The 24,299-nt window shown below is 41.5% G+C and overlaps 1 protein-coding gene across 5 annotated transcripts in view; it reads left to right on the top strand.

The window, feature by feature from the left end:
* The window catches only part of si:ch73-383l1.1 (receptor tyrosine-protein kinase erbB-4), a 252,376-nt gene that overhangs the window by 68,840 nt on the left and 159,237 nt on the right, over nucleotides 1-24,299 (top strand). The window contains exon 2 of one of the 5 annotated variants that reach the window (XM_032506283.1): nucleotides 629-705. The exons of the other annotated variants lie outside the window; for them this stretch is intronic. The gene's annotated coding sequence lies outside the window, so the exon portion shown is untranslated. The remainder of the gene's footprint in view (nucleotides 1-628; nucleotides 706-24,299) is intronic. 5 annotated transcript variants of the gene reach the window in all.

Here is a 24,299-nt window from a genome sequence, read left to right as displayed (position 1 = left end):
CTCTCTGTTCCTGTCTTACTCACTTTATCCTTCTTCCCCTCTCACTTTTGCCTTCACTGCGTAGCAGCTTTTTGACAAATTTCTTAGATTTTACGTTATTGAGATAAACATCATATGTCTTCCTTTGAAATAAAGATCAGAGTGGCTTATTTACTTTACTGGCCTAGTTTTGCTGCTGAAATCCAGAGCTGTGTGTGTGCGTGTGCGTGTGTGCGTATGGCTGTGATGGTGCTCCTGCTATATCTGTACCCTGCACTGTATCTGTAAACTAACATATATATATATATATATATATATATATATATATATATATATATATATATATATATATATATTGGAAGAAAATTGATTTTACCAAAACAAATCAGTCAACTGACAGGAGGGGACTGTCAAAAGAAAACTCCTTTTTCAAATAAATGCTTTTATTTAACACAGCAGGACTGAATGTGTTATATTCAAAAACTACAGCCAACTTCAAGTTTTGTGTCCTCTTCCGTTGTCCAATGTCCAAACATTTACACCTCATGCTGCATCACTGTCTTCGAGCTACACCCTTGAGGGATATTAATTATGAATACTATGACACTGACATCCTGATCCCTCTTTTTCTCTCCCTTCTCTCCTCTAGGTAAGCCATGTATCCCATCTTTCCTCCTCTTCCTTCCCACTGTGGTTGCAGAAGGACCCCTGCATGTCATGAGTAATGTATGGCTTATTTATTGTGATTCCTCCTAATTATGTATGAGAATCATATGGTGAATGCCATAATTCATGAAAGCCTATGGGTTATTCATTGTGGTTATGGTCTTGTGCAGTTGATTGGAATGCAAATGTAATCATTATATGCTGAGTGAGAGATAAAGAGGGGGGGGATGATGGGGAGAGGCTGTAATAGTGTACTAGTGGAATAGATTTGTTGACCGCACACAGTCATCTTGGATGCTTACATCCTGGATTTATTTGCAGATTTTGGGGCATTAGCATTGTTGATATGCTGTTTTGAATTTCCTTAAGAATATATAGATTTACTGACTTTTTTATTTTTCCAAAATCTTCTGAAACTACACCCAAAAAATAGAAACTTTTTTTTCAATGGTGGTAAGTAACTAGGGACTTTTACTCCAATACTGTCCTTAAATGCAGTTTTGAGGTACTTGAAGGCAGTTTTGAGGTACTTACTAGAGCATTTTATGCTATGCTAGTATTGTACATCTATGTACCTGTGTACCTATACTCCTTTACATTTCAAAGAAAAATTTACTTTGTTTTATTTAGCTGTCACTTTATTATTATTTGTGTAATAGAACGTCTTTCTCAGCATACATTTTTCAACAATCCATACAGTATATGTGTTTTATGAATGTAACCCACTTGAAGGGACCTGTCTTAGGGGCCATTTTTCCATAGAATGAGTACTTTTACTTTTTTACTTTAAGTATGTTTTGCTTTAAGGCTTTTGAACTTTTACATAAGTGGGATTTTGAATGACAGACTTTTAGTTGTAATGCAGTATTGCTACGTTGTTGCACTGGTACTTTTACTTAAGTATCAACTACTCCTTTCACCTCTGGTCTTTTTTATTCATTTTGATGTAGCACAGTTAAAAAAAACAAAAACATCAGCCGTCAAAAATCGTGACAGATTAGTGACGAACCTGCTAATTGTCCCAAAAGAACGTGTTCCCTCTGCAAACATTTTTGCCTGCCAAACATTTCTCAAACAAGCAATCATTCCGTAAATGCGCTGATAGCGTGCCAGTCAGAAACATACACTTTACATGACAATTGCGAGCACCTTTCTGTGCCAGGCAGATAAGAGCGGGGAAATGAACTGACCCCCACCCTCCCTGTGTTTCCATCAGCAATTAATGAATACCTGCCAAACATTTAAACCTTGTTTCTGCTTCTCGTTTCTGGCTAATTACAGAGCAGTTTGACTCAATAGATGTTTGCATTTGCACACATAAGCTCACACGTGCACACACACACACACACACACAGCCGCTCCGTGGTCCATTTTTGAGGTGATTAGCTACGCGGCATTAAGCGGTAGCCTTGGCTGGCCCTCCTGATGTCGCCGTCAGAGTGGGTTCACTGTGGTCTGGGTTACACAAAGGCTGCCATCAATACACTATTAGACCCATTTGCTGCTCTGCAATATATTTTTGATGTGAGGTTCATTGGACTTGGCCTGTTCTCTCCAACAGTAAAGATCATAGCCACAAGCAAGTCCTCGGTTGCCGCATATTTCATTTGAAAGGTGGATGTTCACTGGACCATTTGTGGAGTTAATGAGGCTCTAAGTCGCTATCAAAGTCAAATTCTCAGTCAGATTCTTTGCTTTCACACTGAGCTTTCAAACTTGTAATATCCCCAAAGAAGAGTTTAAACCAGGCTAACATGTTCTGTTCTGGTAACAACAGCATGCTGTGTAGTTGAAGCTGAAAGAATAGCTGAAGAGAATATTTAATTCATATGCTGACTTTACCACTACGCTTTGAAAGTGCAACAGCCTTGAGTTTGTGGCGGACAAGTATCCCTCACGCTTGAGTGGCTTCTTCTGTATTGCCTTCTGAATTGATGTGCACATTGTGCTTTCTTTTCACCTTTTGGGCCCTATAAAGTGTACTCCCTCGGCACTGCACACTGCAAAAGGTCTTCAGAATACATTTTTGTTATGGCTGTTCTGATATGGCTTTATGGATTTTGATCTAGACTAAAATATCTCTACAATTGACAATTGGATTGTCCTGAGGGTGGCCTAAAGCATAAACACATTTTTATGGTGCCCTACATTAATTAATAAGCTAATAAAGTAATAATTATTTACACATTAATATATGATGTTTTGATGTCAAACATACATGTGGAAGGTACATCAAGGTTAACTGTATCCGTGGATAGCTATACTGGTGTGGCTACCTTAATTACAGGCCAGTAAGCCCCTCATTACTGTTGTTGAGGTCGTTGATTTTGTTTTTTTTGGATTTATCTTTTTCATATAATAAGTTTGTTGGGATTTAGGTTAAGCTTAGTTTCGGACACCTTTGAACATTTTTGGGAGACAACAACCACATTACATATAAAGTAATAATAGATTGCAATTTGGGGCCACTTCAGGACTCTAGGATCCCTACTTAGGTGCTGCGGAACCCCCTGGTCGAAAAGTCTCTTTGGTGATCCCCGATTCCTCTAGCCACATGAGGTTCACATTGTGAGTGTTGAGTGAACATGTCTACATGCAAAATATTGTATGTGCATTGCCAATTGTTGTGTACACGTCATGTACCCCTCAGGCGCACTTTATTTCTAAGACTAAATGCAGGCCTATTAATATTTTATGTTTCCCATTGGCTGATTCTCATAACCTCAATTAGCACTGACAATGGTCATCCATTCACGTGTTCTACCTGAGGTACCTTCCTAATAACACAAGGGAGATCTATAGTACTGTAGTTGCAATGTTAAAGATAAATAAAACATTTTATGGTGAACAAGACTGTAATCTGCCATACAGATGAAAATGTAATGATGCCTTTAGAGAGTTCATTAATGTTCAAACTCAAACGCTTATGCTATTTTATTTCAGGGACACTTGCTGCGTGATAATGAAATTATCGAATGTGGAACATTTGATTTCTTTGAAACTTTAAATGCGTCTCTCTTAATCTCTCTGTCTGTGGGAGACAGTTTAAAGGTCAGATTGAACCGCAAAGGTCGTAGGAATTGTTAATTCAAACCACTAAATCCAATAGTAACCCTGTGTTTTTTTTGTTTGTTTTTTTAAATGTAACCAGAAATATTCCAGACAGCTTCCCTCCAAACCCCAAATCCCAGAGTGAACTTCAATGCTTCACAAACAGTTCAGAGGAGCAGACAGAGGATGCAGCTGAGAAAAAAGGATTTGAAAAAAGGAGAACATTGATTTCAAGTGCATCCTTGAGGTGTAGCTCAGAACAGCGAGATTGCATTTGTATACACTGCTGCTCTTCCCAGTGAAGCTGATGATTGACTTAGATCTTTATGCTTTGCTGTGAGATGGAGATATCTTCCGAGAAGCTGCCTTTATTGGACATTTTGCACAGCCTGTCCATGAGATATTTTGATGAGGAAGCTGCGATAATGTATAATAATAATGCTGGACTCAAGTTGCTTCTGCTACGCCAAAAAACAATGTTACGGATTTGGGAGAGAGGGGTAATAATCAGAAAAATTTGTAATTATTAATCTGAATTTCTCAGATTAAAGTCATAAATTTACAGAAAAATAACTCAGATATTCTATATTCTATAGATTAAAGTGGTAATTATGGAATTGTAATTATTACTCCTCTGCAATTTTCATACTTTGCAAAGTCAACCAGTGGGCCCGACTGGACCCGTTGGCGGGCCGGTTCTGGTCCATGGGCCGTATTTTTGACACCCCTGCTTTGCACTGTAGGGATTCATGGTTTAAGAAAATTATGGTTTTAAGAGTATTTTACCGATAATTAAATCATCCGCCAAAGAATATTCACTTTTGTTTTCTTTTCAAGGATTTTGTTGCATCTGTTGTTTTTCCTCTTTTTAGCCACATCCCATGGGCATTAGGAGCTTGCCCAGTTGTCATGGAGATGGTTTAGTTCTTATCACAAGACCTACGAAATAGTCCCTATGTCAGGGTTTCAGAGAATGTAGGCGAGGCTTGGACCCAAATGCAATTCAAAGGAATTTATTACACAAAAACAAACAAAAGGTGTCCAGAGGATGGAAGAACAAAATCTTAAACACAGGTAATCCCAGTAGGTAAACAGGCCAGGAAAGGAGGAACGAGCAGGCACGACCATACACAATACAGCACACAACAGAACAGCACACAACGGAACACAATAATCCAACAAGACACAAAGGAGACACAGAGACCAAATACACAGGGTAAAGAGGTTAACAAGGGACGGGTGACATAAGGGAAAGGAACAGGTGTAACACATCGGGGCTGGGCAGACAATCACAAAGTCAGGAAACACAAGGCAGGAACTAAAGACACGACGTGGTAGAAAAACAGTCTACAAAACAGGAAACACTACACAGACACTCACAAACGTGACACTCTGGCGTTGGATGTGAATGGCTCTTTGACTCTTGGTGGTTGACTTTGACTTCTTCCCAGCTGATGTTGTGACTGTTTCTGCTCCGCTGTTGACGGACACCTGATTCCTTCAGTCCCCACAGTTGTCGCATGTGACGTTTACATATCCCTCCAATCTTTCTCTCTCGGGGAGCCCTGTCTTTACCAGTGTACCAGTAGAGATCTTAAGGGGTTTTAATGGTTTGTGGTAAGAACTGAGCTCCTGAGACTTGAAGAATTTGCTACGTCTTCTGACAGCCCAGCCACGTGAGGGAGTCCCACTTCAGATGGTCCTTGTTGAGTGTCTAGATCTTGTCTTGGGATTCATGGGATCATCCGCTCCTTGTACCAGTTAGCCCTCAGTGCTCCTCAGACATGCTGCACTTCCCCTCTGTACACAGTGGCCATTATACTCCCATCAATCTTCATGAACACAGGTATCTAGAAATAGCAGTTTACCATCCTCTTCCTTCTTCACTCATGATGACTTGATGTGTAGGACATTGATAGTTTGGTGAAAGATGTCAGGAGGGGTACAAGTCATTGTGACAGCAATCTTAGAGTGAATCTGCTTTAAGGATGAACCAGCACTTTGGTAACCTTTCTATGGTTTATGGCCCTACTTTAATTATTTCCTTATTAAAATATGGAGAAAAAAAATCTTGTTTGCTCTGGCAAGTGCACATTTGGCACAAACATCTCCAACTTAACTGTATGAAATGAAGGAATTGCGAGTCAACAGTTTTTTAGTTGTTTTTTTTTTGGAGCTGCTGTTTTCCGATTCTCTTTGAGCCCGTATTGACCCTCAATGAAGTTTCAAAAAACAGAAACATAAGTGGTGTTTTCACAGTGCGTTTCACGCCTAGCTACCATTTAAAATATAAGAGATGTCCCCTGTGTCTCCGCAACTTCAAGCCATGTCTCGAAATCAAACACGTCGAGGAGCGAGCTCACATGTTCTGCCACCCGGCAGTCTCACATAAAATCAAGAGAGTCGTGGTTCAAAGTAGGGGAAATATACTTCCTATCTTTGCCCGTTTCAGCATGGGGTACATTAATTCAAAGTCAAATAGGGGAAGTGGTGGAATTAAAGCACTGGCCTCCCGAAGGACAATAAAGAATTGAGGTGTGAGGGAGAGAGATGGTGGAAAGAGAACATGAGAAATGGAGTAAAAAGGAGGAAGAGTTAATGCCGAGGTGGAAATCTTTTACTATGCTCATTCTCTACTAATATAAGGCTCCCATGGCAGAGAGACAGAGAAGGCATGTGTAGAATGGCTGATGAGCGCCCCACTGCTGTTGTGCAGACAGACAATAATTTCTCCATATTGGCCGAAAAAAGGTTGTAAAGAGGTTGGCCATCAGTTCAGAGCTGACAGCGGTAAACTTTTGGCCCTGACTTGACCAATAGACTGGAGTGGGCACATACGGTGCTGGCATGGACCCCTTAAATTAACTCTCCAGGGGTAAAAGACAGAATGATTGTTCCTGTGGTGCTTAGTGGGCAGAGATAGTGGTGGAATGGGGTTTTGAGACTTTTGCAGAGATCCACCAGCACACATTCTGTGAATTCTAATCTATTTAATTCCTTTGCCACATGAAGAATTATAATAATAATAATAATAACAACAAAATAATCTATTTCTAGTGATTCAATCATTGGTTCACTTTCAGTTATCTGAAAGTCTGTCAGGAATGTTACACTTGAAAGGTTACATTTGTCTTTTTCGGTGCAAATTAATTACAAAATAGGTTTTTATTGCCTTCCTGCTGGCGCTATCAACATTATTTTTTAGTGCCAACTAAAACCATTGCATGACCCATGTTTTCTGCCATGGTTAGATACATGCAATCCCCTCATTTGATTTTACTTGTTTTACCTTAATTTGTATATATACCAAAGCATTTATAGGTCAAGTTGCATTGTTCGTACATGGGCTTTATACCACAGACTATAAAGATGGATGAGTTGTCTCCACTTCCTGACACTGTACAAAATTGAAGCCAAAATATGCCCGGTACAGGTGTTGCCATCTTTTAATTTTGGAGCCAGAGTCTGTGCAGTAGTGACAAGGCGGTGGAGCCGCGCTCTCAAAGTCCCATCTATTCACCCACTTGACCAATCGCGGCTTTCGTTTCACCCCATATACTATAGCGTTAACTAATAAAAACCAAACTTATCAAAAAGATACACACTAGAACAAAGATCAGAACTACCTGAACTGATAGAAGCCATCTTTGGGAAACAGTTATTTGATGTGCCCTTTGATTTTTTTAGTTTGGTCCATGTCCCGTCCATTAACAGGGAGGGTGCAAGATTTATGGCCTATACTGCAGCCAGCCACCAGGGGGCAATTGAAATGGTTCAGCTTTACTTATACAGTCAATGCATCAACCTCTGCTTTATAGAAATAGGGTTTGATGAGGGTAATGCAGGCCAATATTCATTGACTGTTTGTTTGACGTACTGACAGCTTGTTTGTGTGCTTCAATGATGGATAATTTGCTATGGAGATGATGACTCATTGTTTTTATATTAGGTCTAATTAGGGAAGTGTTTCAAGAGTCCTTGAAGGCATGCTTTTATGATGGAGGGATATAGAGGTAAAACTGAGTTTTCTTGCGTCATTTAAAAATGTAAGGTGAAATTTCCATACCAGTGGAAGTGAGACAGCCTCCTCTCCTCCTCTCCTCTCCTCTCCTCTCCTCTCCTCTCCTCTCCTCTGCTCTGCTCTCTGACACTGCATCCCAGCGGAGCTTCAGCACGTCCACTCATAAAAGAACAAGTGTGCCTGTCCATATCTTTGACAGCCACACACACGCTGAACAAAGACACACAAACATGTGCACACACTCCAGCACACTCTTGTCACAGTAGTCTCACTTGATGCAATCCCTTGATACAACCCGCAGATACCCGTGAAAAATGTTTTACCCAGACCCCTAACCACACACCACACACACACACACACACACACACACACACACACACACACACACACACACACACACACACACACACCACACACACACACACACACACCTTGCACACTTCTTTACAGGAAAACAGAGCACATCAACGAACTCTCTGGAGTCAAATCCTCTTGAGAATATCTGAACGAAAGTCAAAGAGGCCCAAAAATAAACTGTCTAATATGCCAGGAAGCAGTGCCTCTTCATATGTGGGCCTGTGTATTGCCAGTTAAAATGCTTGGCCGCGGACCGTGGAGTGGCTTTCGGCTGTGTCTGTGCAGTAACTTCACTTCTCCCGTCCTGGGAGATTGGCGAAGGAGGGACAAAGCGAAGGGAGGAATCTCTGTCCTCTCACTTTTTCCCCATCCCACCCTCCACCTCTCCCTGCGTCTCCACAGGCAAACTGCCGAGTGATGATCTCCCTCGTTTTCTTTTTTCTCCCTCCCCTGTCCCTCCGTCTGTCTTATCATCCTCTGCTCCCCAACAACCAAGGCATTCACCCACCACATAATTGCTGCCTTTCTCTCCCGCCCCCTCCCTTGCAAGGTCACTCCTCTCCTATTGTTACCTCCTAAGTCACTCTCAAAAGCCTCATTCAGATCAGCTATGAGGCTTTTTGTAAATATTTAGTGTAGGCGTTTCGCCGTGCACCAAATCATTTTCACTTGCTATATAATTCACAGGAGGATTAGCATGCAGTTGGATCGTGTCCTTGATGCCGGGATGCTCTGGGGCTGTGAAAGTCCCAACCTCTCAGTCAAAATAAATACCTTGAAAGATGTCTCTTGTGGATAGAAGAATTACATACTTATGTTCACTTATGTTATTGTTTCATGCAACCATATGTGTTTAAGTTGGGACTTGAGTAGGAGCACGAAATGAGGGAATCGAGCTTGCTTTTTACCAAGTCACTGTGCTATTTTTGTGTGAAAATGTTTCATCAGTAGAGCAAATAGCAAATTTGTAATTCTGAAACATGCGTGGATAGTTTAAATTGATTGACACTATCACTTGTAAGATTCACAATGCCGAAATGGCAAATATTTGCTCGTTACAGCTTTTCACAATGGAGAATTTGCTGCTCTCATCTGTTTTGTATCAAGGCAAATTGAATACATGTCAATATTATTTATAGGGGTGTGATGTGGTCACGGGAATGGAGAGATATTTCCTTCTTTATAGAGCTGTGTAGATTGAATTATTACTTTATGTTATCACTATTATTATTGTTATATACGAGACGAGATTGGTTTCACGAGATGAGATATTTTAACAGTGTTTGGTGCTTTAAGGCCCCAACATCGCAACGCTGCCCAGCAGGCGCTAGGATTAGGCCATGGTTAGGGTTAGGTGCCTTGACGTCATTCGGAAGACAACATGAAAAACGAGCACTGGAAGGTCACAAACTCAAATGACTGGCCTCTCTCCTGTATAACAGTTCCACCATTACTTATTCAATATGCACGGTGGAGAGATAGTCTCTGTACTCAGAGAACCAAGCGTTTTCTGGCAGTAGTTGAGTCCAGTTGTTTTGTACTTAATATATGTCATTGTACAGTAGACAGAGACGCCGACGTGTGTCTGTCTCGGCCAAGAGAGGGAGAGAGAGAGAGCAGCGGTACTCTCTAACGATGGGTTTCACAGGTAGCTTTTATCTTCCGCTAGAGCTCTGCAAAATTAATCTCGTCACACCTCTAATTATTTATCAATTATTGCCATTTAGCGATCAAAACAACAACTTTTTGCTAGTTCTAACTTCTCAAGACAGATTTTTTTTCTTCTCTGTTTTATATATTTGTAAATTGAATGTATTTGACTTTAGAACAGTGGGTTGGGCTGAACAAGCAATGTTTGAATCAGATTATGTGAGCCTGTTAAGGCAGTCTGTTTGGTTCGCTGTGTTTAGCTTGGCTATGGAGAAGGTTCCTCAGACAGCACTGTTAGAACGTCATTTAATGCAGATTTCAAATAGAAAGCATTTTGTCTCACTGAGTGTGTCCCTGCGGGTATTTTGACGTGTGTACTTTGCCAGTGGCGTGATACGAGTTCACAAAGGCTCAATAAATGGCGTGGCAAACTGTGTCAAGTGGAGCACTCTCAGCGTCTTCGTAAGATTGGTTGATAGATAGATTTCACACTCTGGTGAGTCACTCTTCGTGTTGGCTTTACACCAGCTTCAGTGTTTTGTCAGGGAGCATAACAGGTGATTATTCCACTCGGTTTACACGGGGAGAGGAAGGGAGGGGTTTACAGTGAGGAAAGGAGAGTGAGGAGGAGGAGAAGAAGAAGAAGACGACGACGACAGAGGACCTCAAGATATATAAAGAGAAAAAGCATTGTGACCTCTGCTTACCCAGTTGTTGGGATTTGCCTTCAAAATCTGTTCTTACTATTGATGGCTAGGGCTGCACAAGTTATCGCAAATATTAGGGGTACAATATTTGTTCAAGGCAAAATATTCAGAATGAAGTATTGTGGGGCTGCAGAGACATCCTGGGCCTACAAAGCCTATCCTACAGACCAAAGGAAAACATCTTTGCTTGGTACGGATTCTCACAAAAAACCATACTACATGACTATAGTACATTTTCATATGTGTTTCAATGAGAATGATGATCCAAAAAAGGGATCATTCCCACCAATATCGCAAATTACATTGCAATTGCAACATCATTCAAAATAATCGCAAAGTGACATTTTCCTCATATCATGCAGCCCTATTGATGGCAATCTAAAATGTTTTACTTCTGTCTTTGCACAAGGCTGGTTTACCAACTCGGCCAAAGTAGAAAAACTGAGCAACAATGCCCGGGGCCCTAGACCCTGAGGGGTGCCTAAAGGCCCAAGTCTATTGCATATCAATAGGTTTTGGTAATGTGATTCACATTTTCAAAGGTCCTGCATTATTAGCATTATGGTGCTATATGTCAAAGTCTAGTCTTAGGAGCTATATTTAGGGTTCAATCAAATCAAATAACACACCAATGAAGTATTATTCCTGCAGTACTGTCTTGCATCCCCACTTCTCAAATGGGAAAGTTGGCTGTTTTCTCTTTTATCGTTTTAAATACATATCTTTGGACTGTTTAGATAAAACAAACAAATGCCACTTTATTAACTGGGGAATTGGCATGCCTAATAATTAAGGAGTATTGATTATTTTCTTCTGTTGCATACTATTTATGTATAGAATAAAAATGGTGTAATCGATGAACCACTGGAAGCTAAATGGACATTTATCAATTGAAAAACAATGGCAAGGAATTTTCTTATTCTTCTAATTGCTTATTTTAGCCTTTATTGACAGATAGTGGAGACACATAGGGAACATGGGATTAGAGAGGGTTTGACAGTGCAATAAAGGTCCCTGGTCAGAATCAACCATCCCAACCTTGCTACCTGGGAAGCATTTGTCTCCTCAACTTGCTCCTGGCCTTTCTAACCTTCCTGCTCAGTTCACAGCTACAGTCCGTCTGCGGCAGGCTTTGGCCTCAAAGCAATTAGCCCGGAAACTCTGGCCAGCCCACCTGACCCCACTTGGGCATGACAGATTATGGAGAGAGCGGCGCCCAGATCTATGAGCGCCTGGCTTTTTGAGTGACAGGTGACACAGGGTGCAGTGAGACGCAGCGTCTGCGGTGGACTCACCCGTGTCATCAGTCCGTCCTCCCACAGGAAGAAGGGATGTTCGAGGAAGGTGGCTTAAACCCCTTCTAATTGGAAGGAGATGATGTGAAGTGGACGGCCACACTCATGCATGCGCACACACACGAATGCACGCACACGGACACAAACACACACATACACATATACACACACACACAAGCAGTTTTGTGTGGGAAAGTTGTTTCTTCCACAGAATGAAGCTGTTACACTCTCTCTCTCTCTCTCTCTCTTTAGCAGTGTCTCCTATTGCTGTTATTCTTCCAACATGTACTCCTTCTCCCCCTCAGTCACCTCCAAACACACACCCACCTATGCTATTATGTGCATGCGTGCAATGAGGTGATTCCATACGCTTGAGTGGTGTTCACATCGATTTCGCTCCATGCTTGACTAATCCTAGTGTGCAGAACCAATCGAGTGTGTTAGCTGAAGAGGAGGGAAGGATCGAGTGCAGGGCTGCTGAGCTTGCACCGTTAATTCATAGTTATGTCAAATCTGAATAAGCAATTCAAACTGTATACTAAATGCTGGACTATCACGTTCTTAAAAAGGTGGTAGTGAATTCATCCATTGAAATGAACTGAATTTAGCGTTTAGTTTGTATGAGTTAGCACATTCCGCACGTCCATTCACAGCATAAAATCGTATTCCCAAAAGACAAATATTTATTAAGGCAATTCTTCCAATAGATATTTGAAATGGCTTTGTCCTTCAGGAAAGTTGAAATTTACACCAAAGCACCATGTGAATGTACTTGCCAGTGCATAAAAATTCACTTTACAACGTACCTGGGCAAAGGGGCTTTGTTGAGCGCATCTGATAATGCACATCCCAAATCTCCTCCCAGGAGCTACAGAAGCACAAACAATCCACCTGCAAAGTGTAAGGAAACCTGCTCACTGCTGTTGGTTCCACTCAGTTGTGTAAGCTGTCTGACACAGTGTGTTTGGCTGAAATGCTCCATTCTCCACAGTTTATCAAAAACAATTACATTATCGCAGCAACTGTGCAGTAAATGGACACTCCTGCTTTTAATCAGTCCGCTTTCTATTCCTACTCTCGGTCTCTGTTCCGCTGCACAGATGGCTGCTGCCGACGGCGGCGTTGGTGTGTGTTTTTTGTGTGAGCCCCAACACAAATCAACCGTTCCCAATGACAAACACATGCCTATATGTATGCACGTGCCACACACACACACACACACACACACACACACACACACACACACACACACTCGTCCTGTAAGTTTTATACCACTATCTTTTTTTGATTTTTAGAGGTCTTTTGTCTGCCCTACACAAGTGGCAGCCCTTGACACACACGCGCGCACACAAAAGGGGGTATCTGCCTTATTTTTAAACCTATACAGGTAATATACATATATAATGTCATGTGGCCTATTGTAGGCCTATGTCTAATTTATAACTAAAAGTGAAACCATACAGACATGACATGAAAAAAAAATCGATTCTCAGATGCATCGTGATTCTCTCTAACCAACGATTTTGATAATCAATTCTAAAGTTAATAATGGATTTTTTAAATATACACAAGACGTTCAAATCAGAAAAAAGATTGACTGAATAGGATGAAATAATGGACAACAACTTAGAGTTTAGGCAAGAGCGCAGAAAACAAACACAAAAATGGCCAAAAGAAAAAAAAAAAGTATTGTGTGTATATATACACATACACATTTTCAAACACCGGTTGGGAAACCCTTGTTTATCCGTTTCGTGATCTGGTTACGTTGTAATTTCGTTTGGAGTTGGCTCCAGACTGCGTGTGGTCTGGTTTGCTTACCACAATTTAAAATGCATGGAAAGAAAATTGAACAGATTTTAACAATCAAATGCAAATTTAAGGCAACAAACAGCTTTTAAATAGCTGTAAAAAAAAAATAAAGGAAAGAAAGTGTGTGAGTGTGTGATCTGCGGACGCTTCTGAGTTTGATCCCACTGGCAGTGTTGTCGACTTTCCTCTCTCCTCAGCTGCCGTGCGCACAGCGTCTCCTCAGGGGTGCTTTCACAAAGAGAGTGCCTAATGAATGTGGAAAATGAGAATACCAGTCTGATGAACTCTGTTACTCAATTAGTGCAATTAATTTTCCTGTGGCGCCGCTGAGTAAAATGGAGTCACGGATGATTGAGCCGCTGTTTCGCTATCTTATTTTATTTTTAGGCAGCTGCCTGCGTGCATATCCGTATGTGTGTCTGAATGTGTGAGAGGAGCAGTGAGGGAGAGAGATTTTTCGGAGAGTCTCATTTTGTTTGTGAATGGAAAAAGCAATTGTGTTCTCGCTTGTTCACTGCACAACACTGGTTTTGGCCTTATCTCTTCTAAGCTAATACTGTTCACGTCTGATTTAGTCTGCATTGAATTACAAATATGCCTGCTTTGGAGAGCTGTGGAGGCTCTGTAAAAGGTTGATTCACTCTGATATTCAAAATATTAAAAAAAATGAAGTGAAATGAGGGAACGGAATAGAATAAAAGCTCAGTTAATCTGATGCAAGGAGAATTTGTTTTGAAGCGGACATAAATAACACCCTTCCAGTATGTGGACTTTGTGGTGTATTGTGTTATAAAGCCGTACTTTAAATCAACAAAAGTATTTATAGTACCATCACTATCATGGGCATAAAAGTACTGGAAACTTGGTTCAAGGGCAGATGAATTCAGGCTAGTCTCGTTACTATAAGTAGGCTACAATAAAAGCAGGCTATCAATGCACTCAATGTAGACAGGCATAAACATGTAGAAAGCGATATTTCAATCTGCTCTGTCTGCTCAGTCCACGCTCATCCACCGTTCTGTTTTATCAAACACAACTCTATTCTGCAAATTTTTACCATCAAGCTAAAACTAAAGCTGTCGGTTTGTAGTCTTAACTGTTTATTTTAGTTTGCCGGCAACCTTTGGTCAAATTTGGACAAATTCTTATAAAGTTAACTGCTGGCTAAACGAACCATCCTGTCCACTGGAACGGTGAATCTACGGATGCATTATAAGACCAGATGGATGTGGCTACTTAATATGCACGTGAATGACGCAGAGTTATGTTCGCCTTCTTCATTCTTGATGATGATGATTCTGGTTGTATTCTTTTGCAACAGCATGGTTCCAGTGCAAATGAGCCATTCAGGATGAATGCATGGCCTGCTTATCAGTCCATTCATCATCAAAGCTGGGCTTTTCCACGTCAACTTTTTGCTTCATCTTCTTTGACACTAACATTTCAGTATGTAGGACACTGGCTAAATTAACTCACATATGTCTAATTAGCTCATACGGGCTACTTAGGTGTGTAGAAGCTAGCCGCTAGTCTGGGCTGTGAACAGTAGTCTCGGTTGAAGAAATAGGCTGTGCCCCACCGAAATGGTCACCGGTTTGAATGTAAACGAGCCTTTGAATTTACAGTCACATCAAATGTATCAGCAGTGGGAAAGCTTTTTTTTGGAGAGGATTGTAGCATGTGTGACATTTGTTGTGCTGTTATTACATGCGTATACGTTTCTATAGATGTTTATAGATTAGTATAGCTTTGTCTTTAAAAACAAAATTGTTTTGGATTTATGACCCCTTGATCTATTTTCACTACATGGGAGAGATCCCCCCGCCCCATTTTAAAGTACATTTTAAATGAACTACTTGTTACTTTTACTTGAGTCATTTTTGAGATAGGTGGCTTCACTTGTACCTGAGAAATATTTCATCAAAGTATTGGTACTTTGACTTGAGAACAATATTTGACTACTTTTTCTACCTCTGCTTATTCGGAAAATACGATATGTACATGCTGCAAGACATACCACCTTGTGGGTGCAATTGCAAGAATGTGAATGGTCAGTGCTAAGTGTAAATATTTGATGTTGCATTGCATCATAGAATAGAAGAGCCAGAGATTTTGCAGGACTGCTGTTGATATATAAAAGCTCCTGAACTACCTTACATACCTACAACATTTAAGCCAGTTAGTCTTTTGTCAAATGCATGTAGGTTTTTCATGATGGATCTTTGGGGTCAGGTTTCGCACATCAAATGTTAAAAGCAAGGGTATAATGTCTTTTTACTATCTACAGTCTGAGGCAGAAATCAGCGTTTTTGCTGAAGCAATTTGGCCAGAAGAGCTCCTAGTCGCTCTCTCAGACCTGTTACCACGCAACCACGTCAAAGTGCCTGGCATAGGAGGGCCAACAGGCGGGCACCCGGCATGCCCGCAGATGGTAGGGCGGTCAGAACAGGCGGCGAGAATGGTCCCCCTCGCTGTTCACACACATTCACACGCGCACAGAACTGTTGACTGTTGCTTTGTGTGCTAACAGCCAGGCAGGCTCGACTCCCACTCTGTTCTCCGACGGGCTAATTATTGGGACTCGTGTTGAAGCGGCTGGGAGACGTTGTTCTCTGGTCAGCGAGTTGTTCCACAGGTAGATGACAACATTGATCGTCAGAATGTCTCTGTGTGTTTTTTTTCTTTTTTCTAGGTGTTCATATCATCATGGATGGAGAAGTTAATTCATGTCAGATAGCTATAGAGAAAAGCCGGCAAGAGGTGGGGGGGCGAGGGCTAAGGGACTTTGAATATCTCAGCCGACACAAATTATGCCACCCCCTCAGTTAGAGAACTGTCACTAGGGTTTGAACTGTAGTGCCCTCCCTTGGTGTTTAGTGTTAATTATGAAAATGCTGGTTCATGCATCATTTTGTCAAATTGAGTCTAAACTCAACCAGTGGTATTTCGGATGCTGGATGCAAAAGATGTATGAAGCAAGATTGTGTAATTACACATGAAGGCACATTCTGCAAAAGCAAATTTAGCAACCGTGTTTCATATCTCATTTATGTCATATGGGCAGACCCTCTTTCTCAACAATCAGCCTGGAAGCCGCTTAAATCAAACGCGTTTTTGAGTGACAGGTGGATGCCTTGTGGCGCCAGCGTGGCCTCGGTTGGCAGGCAGTGGTGACAGTCATCCTGCTGCCATACAAGCTGTTCCTACTGATGAAACTACGGGAGTGCCCACTCCTCCCTGTCCTTTATTCTCTCCATCCATCCACCCATCCATTCAGCTATCCATCCACACTTTTGTCTTTCTCTGGTCTCCTTGGCCTTCCCTATCTGCCTGATTCTTTTTTCCTTTCTTTCAAATACTTGCCATTTGCTCTAATCTCATCTCTTTTCACTCTTCATTTACAGTCACTCTATAACTTCCTTTCGTCTTTCATCTGTGCCACCTTCCCTTTTATTAAAAGGCTTGAAAGAGTACCAGGAGATGTAAGTAGGCTCCAACTAAATACACCTGTCTTACCAGCTTTAGTGGCTGGTCACACCAGCATTGAGAATTTTGCACCAATTTTAATTAATCTACTGCTTTCCTGAATTTGAACTGCAAGCCAACTATCTTGCAGGGCTTAAAGTATTCCGGCACCGTGCCGGATCTCTGGCGTGCAGCCGTGAGGAAAAATAAATAAATTTGGGAAATTGCATGCGGTTTAATATTTTCGAGTAATAATAATATGAGAGGAATGCAGCTATAACTAACACAGAGCATTCTGGGTTATGACTATCTTAGAAAAATGAATACATTAAAAAAGCCCACATGGGATTTGTTTTTGATGCGCTAGGTTTAACCAATCATTGAACATCCATCTACCAGTGAAACGAGTTCTAGCCAATCAGATGCAAAGTAGGGCGGGTCCTTGCTGAAAAGCAAGAGTGCGGTGTCTGGTCTCCGTGGCAATGCAGCTAAAAAAATGTAGATGCAGCTTTAGTAGAGAAGATAATTCCCTCCGTGCCAGGAGGCACACAAGGCTTGGACATCACTCCTCCACTGGGTTCGGTCTGCAGCTGCACGTCGTGCTGTGTTCCACGTGTTCCAGCCTGCACCGTTACGTTCCAGTTCCACCATTCGCCGCCAAGTTGTTTTTGGGCGGCCTTGGTCGTCTTGCAATATGATGTCCGTTGTTTCTGTAACAGGCTTGTTAGTAGGTTGTTAGCCTTCTGCCCAACCCCCAAGCTTGGAGGGCCAGTGGTTTTCTGTCAGGGTGTCCTTCCCTTAGACTGCGTTGGTCCACGACACCATACGGTGTAACCCCCCATCCGCCACCCGGGGGGACGCGCCCCATACGCCGTGCAGTCCCAGCGCGAGGAGAAAGTTGAGAAAGGAGTTAAAAACAGATGTCACTGGGCATGAATAGAGGACAAGAGGAAAAGGCTGGAGACGGGAAGCCGTTTAGCACTTGGTGTCTCAAACCTAGCACCCGGCTGCAGCGTATGTTCAAGGAAGATACTCACTGTACGGCAGCAGTGGTAAGAAAGGGCCTGCTAGTCCTTAGAAGCTAGTCACAAAGCTTTGTTCCGTGCACTCTGTCATACGAGTACGTTACCGGCATCGACGGCTGCAGCTGCGACTGCGCTGACCGACCGTGTTTGTGATAAAAACAATACATGTGCGCACGTTCATAACCATACGCAATTTGTCACTAGCGATGGCCACTGTGTAAAATATATCTAAAGCCCAAACTGCCTCGACAAAGCTGTCTGTTTGGAATCAGCATGGCCGTTATTAAACGGCCTTGTCCCAGAGTTTAGTCTGTCTCCGAATCTGCTAGAAGCTGGCACAACGCATATTCTCTTGTTGTACAAGATTAATATTTTATTGTGCGCTGTCCCTGTCTTGGAATAAATAAATTAAAAAAAATTAGACGTCTAGCTATATGAAAAGCTAAACAAAACAAAGTTTTTAATAAATGTACATTAAGCAACAAATGTCAACATGGACAAATGACCTGGCCAAAATAACAACACAACATGTAAAAAGTTTTGTTTTCACAATGATTCAATGTTGGATCATCATATTATTGCAAGATTACTTTTCATATTGTGTAACGTAAGGAATTTAACTGTTTTGCCACTCAAAAAAAAAAGTTTCAGGCTCAGGATTTTTTTTTCCCTATAAGCCCTGTTCTTGACTTGTAGTGTTCATGTTAAAAAAAGAAAGAAATATGACCTTTTTTATTATCTTGTTCCGCTTCCAATGGTATTCTCAGGAAATATTTCAGTGGGAAAGACCTGTGCGAGGGTAATAAGTCAGGATAGAGGATGTCGATGCATTGCAAGTCTGGAGAAAGACAAACAACTAGAATCACTTTAGATCTGAGAACAAACTACAAACAGCAAACCTCTTTATGCCTTTTTGGGGAGTTCTCAAATGAAAAGTTATCTTTTCCCAACCTGGGTCTTATTTTGCCATCGCTCCTATACTATAATATTTGACTTACTGTTTCTGATTCTGGATAAACTGTGGGCGATCATATACAGACAAAAATAATTCCCTTCATATCTACGGCAGCATTGAAACGTGTGAACTGTGTATCTGTGTGTGGTACTGCAGCCAGATTATTGCAATTAAACTAATTTACAGCATCTCTCTTGCCATCGCAAATGCAATAATAATATCCAATTATGGTATGTTAGGGAATGTTTCTGCCTTGTTGTTGCGCTATGTAGACTATGTTGTTGTGTCCCATTAAATATCCATCCATTATTGGTACTTGATGCTCATTTAATCATGTCAAAAGGTGTGTGTGTGTGTGTGTCTGTGTGTGTGTGTGTGTGTGTGTCTATGTGTCTGTGTGTTGATCCCCAACAGTAAGATTAATTCCTCAGGTGTCTTTTTTTTTTCTCCCTCCTTTACTGCCCAAGCTCCTTTTGGCAACCCATCCATCCTGTATGTGTGTGTGAGAGTGTGTGTGTGAGAGTGCTCAAGAGGCCTTCAGGTCATGTACTTTATAGGTCTTGGCTTATCTATGTGATTTACAGTCCAGCACTGTGTGCAAGAGAGTGGCAGACAAGGCACGGCATCGATCGACAGCCACGACATCAGAGTGTGTGTGTGTGTGTGTGTGTGTGTGTGTGTGTGTGTGTGTGTGTGTGTGTGTGTGTGTGTTTGTGTGTGTGTGTGTGTGTGTGTGTGTCTCTCAGACAGAATATTGCATTAGTGCAGACTTGGCTTCTGCTGCTCAGACTGTGTCCTAATTGTCGGGCTGGAAACCAGATGGCAAGGATGAATGCTATGTCTCCTCTTGGTTCCTCGATGTCCCTGACACACACACACACGCACACACACGCAACCACACAAACACACACACAAACACTTTCATACCTACTGTACATTACAATTCTGTTCCTCCTACAAGAAATGATTTATGTTATGCAAAGTTATTGCATTGGACCCTTGTTTTTGAATACAGGCTGATTTTGTTTGTATGAGTGTGTTTGAGCATGTGTGTAAGAGTGAAGGTCAGTTGAGGGACGTGGCACCTGTGGGTGGTGTTTTCGCTCAGTATGAGCACTGTATTGCTACACCTCCGCATCACTGCTACGCCACGGGTTTTGCAGCTTAATGCCCCAACCACTACATACTGTATCGCCCTCTTCTTCTCCTGTGTGTGGTGTGTGTGTGGTGTGTGTGTGTGTGTGTGTGTGTGGTGTTGTGTGTGTGTGTGTGTGTGTTGTGTGTGTGGTGTGTGTGTGTGTGTGTGTGTGTGTGTGTGTGTGTGTGTGTGTGTGTGTGTGTGTGTGTTTTAAAACCTATACAGGTTATATATATGTCATGTGGCCTATTGTAGGCCTATGTCCTATTTATAACTAAAAATGAAAGATATCAATTCCCCAATGCATTGTATAAAAAAACGATTCGATAATCATTCTGATAAGTTATAATCAATTATTACATAATGTTGAATTGTATTTAAAAGTTACTGTCTCAAGACGTGCAAATCAGAAAACAGAGTGACTGAGAAAGGATGAAATAATGGACAACAACTTAGAGTTTAGGCAAGAGTGCAGAAAACAAAACACAAAAATGGCCAAAAGTAAAAAAAAGTTAAAAAAAAGTATTGTGCGTATAATATACACACAATACTTTTTTTACTTTTTCTTATTAGATCATGTGTAAATATATATATACACTGTATATATATATATATTTACACATGCTCTAATAAGAAATGCATAAAATAATTAAAAAAACACATAAAGGCTGTTCATCTACTTTATCACGTTACATCTGACCACCTCATGATTCCTATTCTAAGGAGGTAATTGTCACCTTTAAACATGACTGAGCCTCTGACATGGAAGACCGCTGTGAGAGAAGGGGACTTCCACAAGCATGGAATGACTACACAATAAAAAACCCTGTAGACAAAACATTTCATTAAAACTTGTGTGTGACAAATACTGTATATGTCAAAATCTATGTGCGTGGAAATATGCATAATGGGTTTAGAATCCAATCGTTGGCCTCTGAATCGGAATCAAATCGTGAGGTGCCCTGAGATTCCCGCCCCTAGACCTAAATTAACTTGGTGAGAGATTGATTTTGCTTTGGGCAAGTGAACACACACTGAATTGGATCTGTAGGTGTGTGAGTGTGTGCATGTGAGTTCTCAAGTTTTAATGTTCATATAGTGTTTGTGTGGGCTTCTATGTGATTTGTGTCATATGCAATTGCACTTAAATTCTAACCGTGTGTGTGCGCTTATCTTACTTGTCTATGTTCATTTGTACTCTAGGTTATGACTGTGTGTGTGTGTGTGTGGTGTGTGTGTGTGTGTGTGTGTGTTTTGGCAGCCTACCACTGCCTTTATTTTCAAAATTGTTTCATTCAGAGCCAGATGAAATCCCTCCTCCCTCAACGGCAGCGATCTGGCGGCGTATATTGTAGTCGTCGCCACAGGCTAACACACTCACACAGACACAGGCACAGGTGGATTTTACTCCGTCAGTAATATGGCTGAGGAGCTCATTCACATCCCCAGTTCTCTTTGCTTTCTACGACATCATCTCAGAGAAAAAAAGCCTGTGAGAAAGACAGAAATACTAAAATGTAGTTCATGTACATTTCTATGTGTGATTTTCCAAATTGTTACTCATAGTTTGCTAATCACTTCCTAGACAGAGCTTCGATTTTGACATATGCAGTATTTTTGACACACAAGTTTTAATGAAATGTTTTGTCTACAGGGGTTTTTATTGTGTAGTCATTCCATGCTTGTGGAAGTCCCCTTCTCTCACAGCGGTCTTCCATGTCAGAGGCTCAGTCATGTTTAAAGGTGACAATTACCTCCTTAGAATAGGAATCATGAGGTGGTCAGATGTAACGTGATAAAGTAGATGAACAGCCTTTATGTGTTTTGCCTAATTATTTTATGTATGTCTAATTAGATTATGTGTTTAATACAGTATACACATTTTGTGTGTGTTTTTTCTGCACTCTTGCCTAAACTCTGAAGTTGTTGTCCATTATCCCATCTTCTTTTAGGCACTCTGCTTTCTGATTTGTAAATTAGCAAATTTAAGCAATCAAAACACATTGTGGATATATTGTTGGCGGAGTATGCCTTTTAATTCTATTCAGTGTATAATATCATATGTGTGCATTTCAGTTGGTTTTAGTTAGGTTTTAGCTGACAATGTGCTGAAGACATGATGTGCATAAGTATTTGCTGATGTAAATGTACATAATTACACTATAATGCTCATAAGCATATGTTTTACCATGTGTTTATGAGGGTTTGACCTTAATTGTGCAAGGACTTTTTTTTGGTGCTAATTTGTGTGTTTATCGTCAGCTTTCAGGACCTTCTATCTCTTTCACACACATACAAACACACACTCCACCAGCACGCACATGTGTGTGAGTGGCTCACAAGTAATGACCAGTGGCAGGTAGAGAGGTGATGGATTGCCTGATTAGTGGTCTGGCAGGGCTCTCCTCACAGATGGGCTGTTAGATGTGGGCATCTGGCCCTGCCACACACGCACACGCACACACGAGAGAGAGAGAGAGAGAGAGAGAGAGAGAGAGAGAGAGAGTGAATAGGCCTCCATACCTACACGTGTCACCCATAGAGACATGGATGCTCAAATAGAAACTTTTCCCCCAATTCACCATCTGTCCCTTGTCTTCACTTACTTCTTCTCTCCAATTCTCTCTTGTCCTCCCTCACTCATTTTTTCATTCTCTCTCTCTTCCTCTCTCTCTCTTCCTCTCTCTCTCTCTCTCTCTCTCTCTCTCTCTCTCTCTCTCTCTCTCTCTCTCTGTTTGTGGCGCCATGCTTTGCTCGTTAGTCAGTGTAATTACCAAGGAAGGGGAACAGATTAGGGCGTTTACGCGCCAGGATGTTTACATGCGCGGACACACATGCTGCCTGTATCACGGTGCAAGGGATTAAACCCACACGCACACACACTCCTACACACAATTAGAGGGATAAAACACCATTGCAGTGCAGAATTTGCATACATATTCATGGTTCATAAAAAGCATTGTCAGAACCAACATTCAAACACATGTAGGGAACAGAAATGTACACTAATGCAAATATGATGTGCACACTGAAAGACATACACTATATGAGAAAATAGTTAAGGAATGGACCAGGGGTTTATGGGAATGAGAAACATACTCACACACGTACATTCAGCCATCCTACTATTACATTTTAATATATGCGTTTCTAATTAACCTTTATTTAACCAGCAACGCCTCATTGAGGTGTTCTTGGACAGCAAAAATGAGGTACAGACTAATAAGACAAAATATATGTCAGGAGTTTAGATTTAGTAGTGTGACATCTTGGGAGATATGGTTATTGCTTTTTTTGCCAGGAGTTTGATAAGAAAATTAATACCACTCATATCTGTCAGTTAAATGTGAAGCGACAGCTAGCAGCTGGTTAGCCTAGTTTAGCATTAAGACTGGATGCGGGGGGGGGGGCACAGTTTGCCCTACTCGAGAAATAAGATAGATGTTTCATAAGAACTGGATCCAAACTCCAAGGTGTTTTGAAATACCTGTTATCAAACAGTATTTTGAGTCAGAGTTTGTACGTAGTTGTTCTTTTGGTTGGAAGACCAGCACCATTAAACTCATGGTACGCTTGATGAAAGCCAAAATCCAGCCAGGACCTGGACATCTCTCCCCGAAAATGACAAATTGAAGGTAATTTCAAAGTTTAATTCCCCCTTGACTCTCTCTCCTCTGCTCATGAAGTTGCACCCGACACCCTCACAGATCTCGTGCTTCCCACCGTGCATGACTTCCTGCACGATGCTCCGCCGACATGTAATTTAATTTCAAATGTGTTTCCGTGTCAACCTGCAGGTGCTCGCCCAGTGAACTGAACTGCTGACATGACACTAAGGGAGCCGCTTTCACTGTGTCCCCCTATCAATAAATTTGCCAACAGGGCGCGAGATAGCCAACCCCCCAGGGGGGGGGGGTTTGCAATGCGGATCCCAGCGTTTGATAGGCTCGCCTGCTTCTCCATCCAGTGTGATGATAATGGCATGTGTCGTATGCTTATTCAGGCTCAAAGTAATATCATTTGTAGCGTTTTCCTCTCTGCCTTCAGCCTTCGCTCCATAAAGCTAATCACAGTGCTTGGCTTTGGATCGGGAAGGGCGAAGAGGGGAGAGAGTGGGGAGGACGAGGGGAGTAAGCAGGGGCTAATGGCATTTTAAGGGTGGGGAACCACTCCCATTA

Source organism: Etheostoma spectabile, chromosome 24 (genome assembly GCF_008692095.1).
Source record: "Etheostoma spectabile isolate EspeVRDwgs_2016 chromosome 24, UIUC_Espe_1.0, whole genome shotgun sequence".
Classification (NCBI taxonomy): domain Eukaryota; kingdom Metazoa; phylum Chordata; class Actinopteri; order Perciformes; family Percidae; genus Etheostoma; species Etheostoma spectabile.
This window is presented reverse-complemented; position numbering and strand designations above follow the sequence as displayed.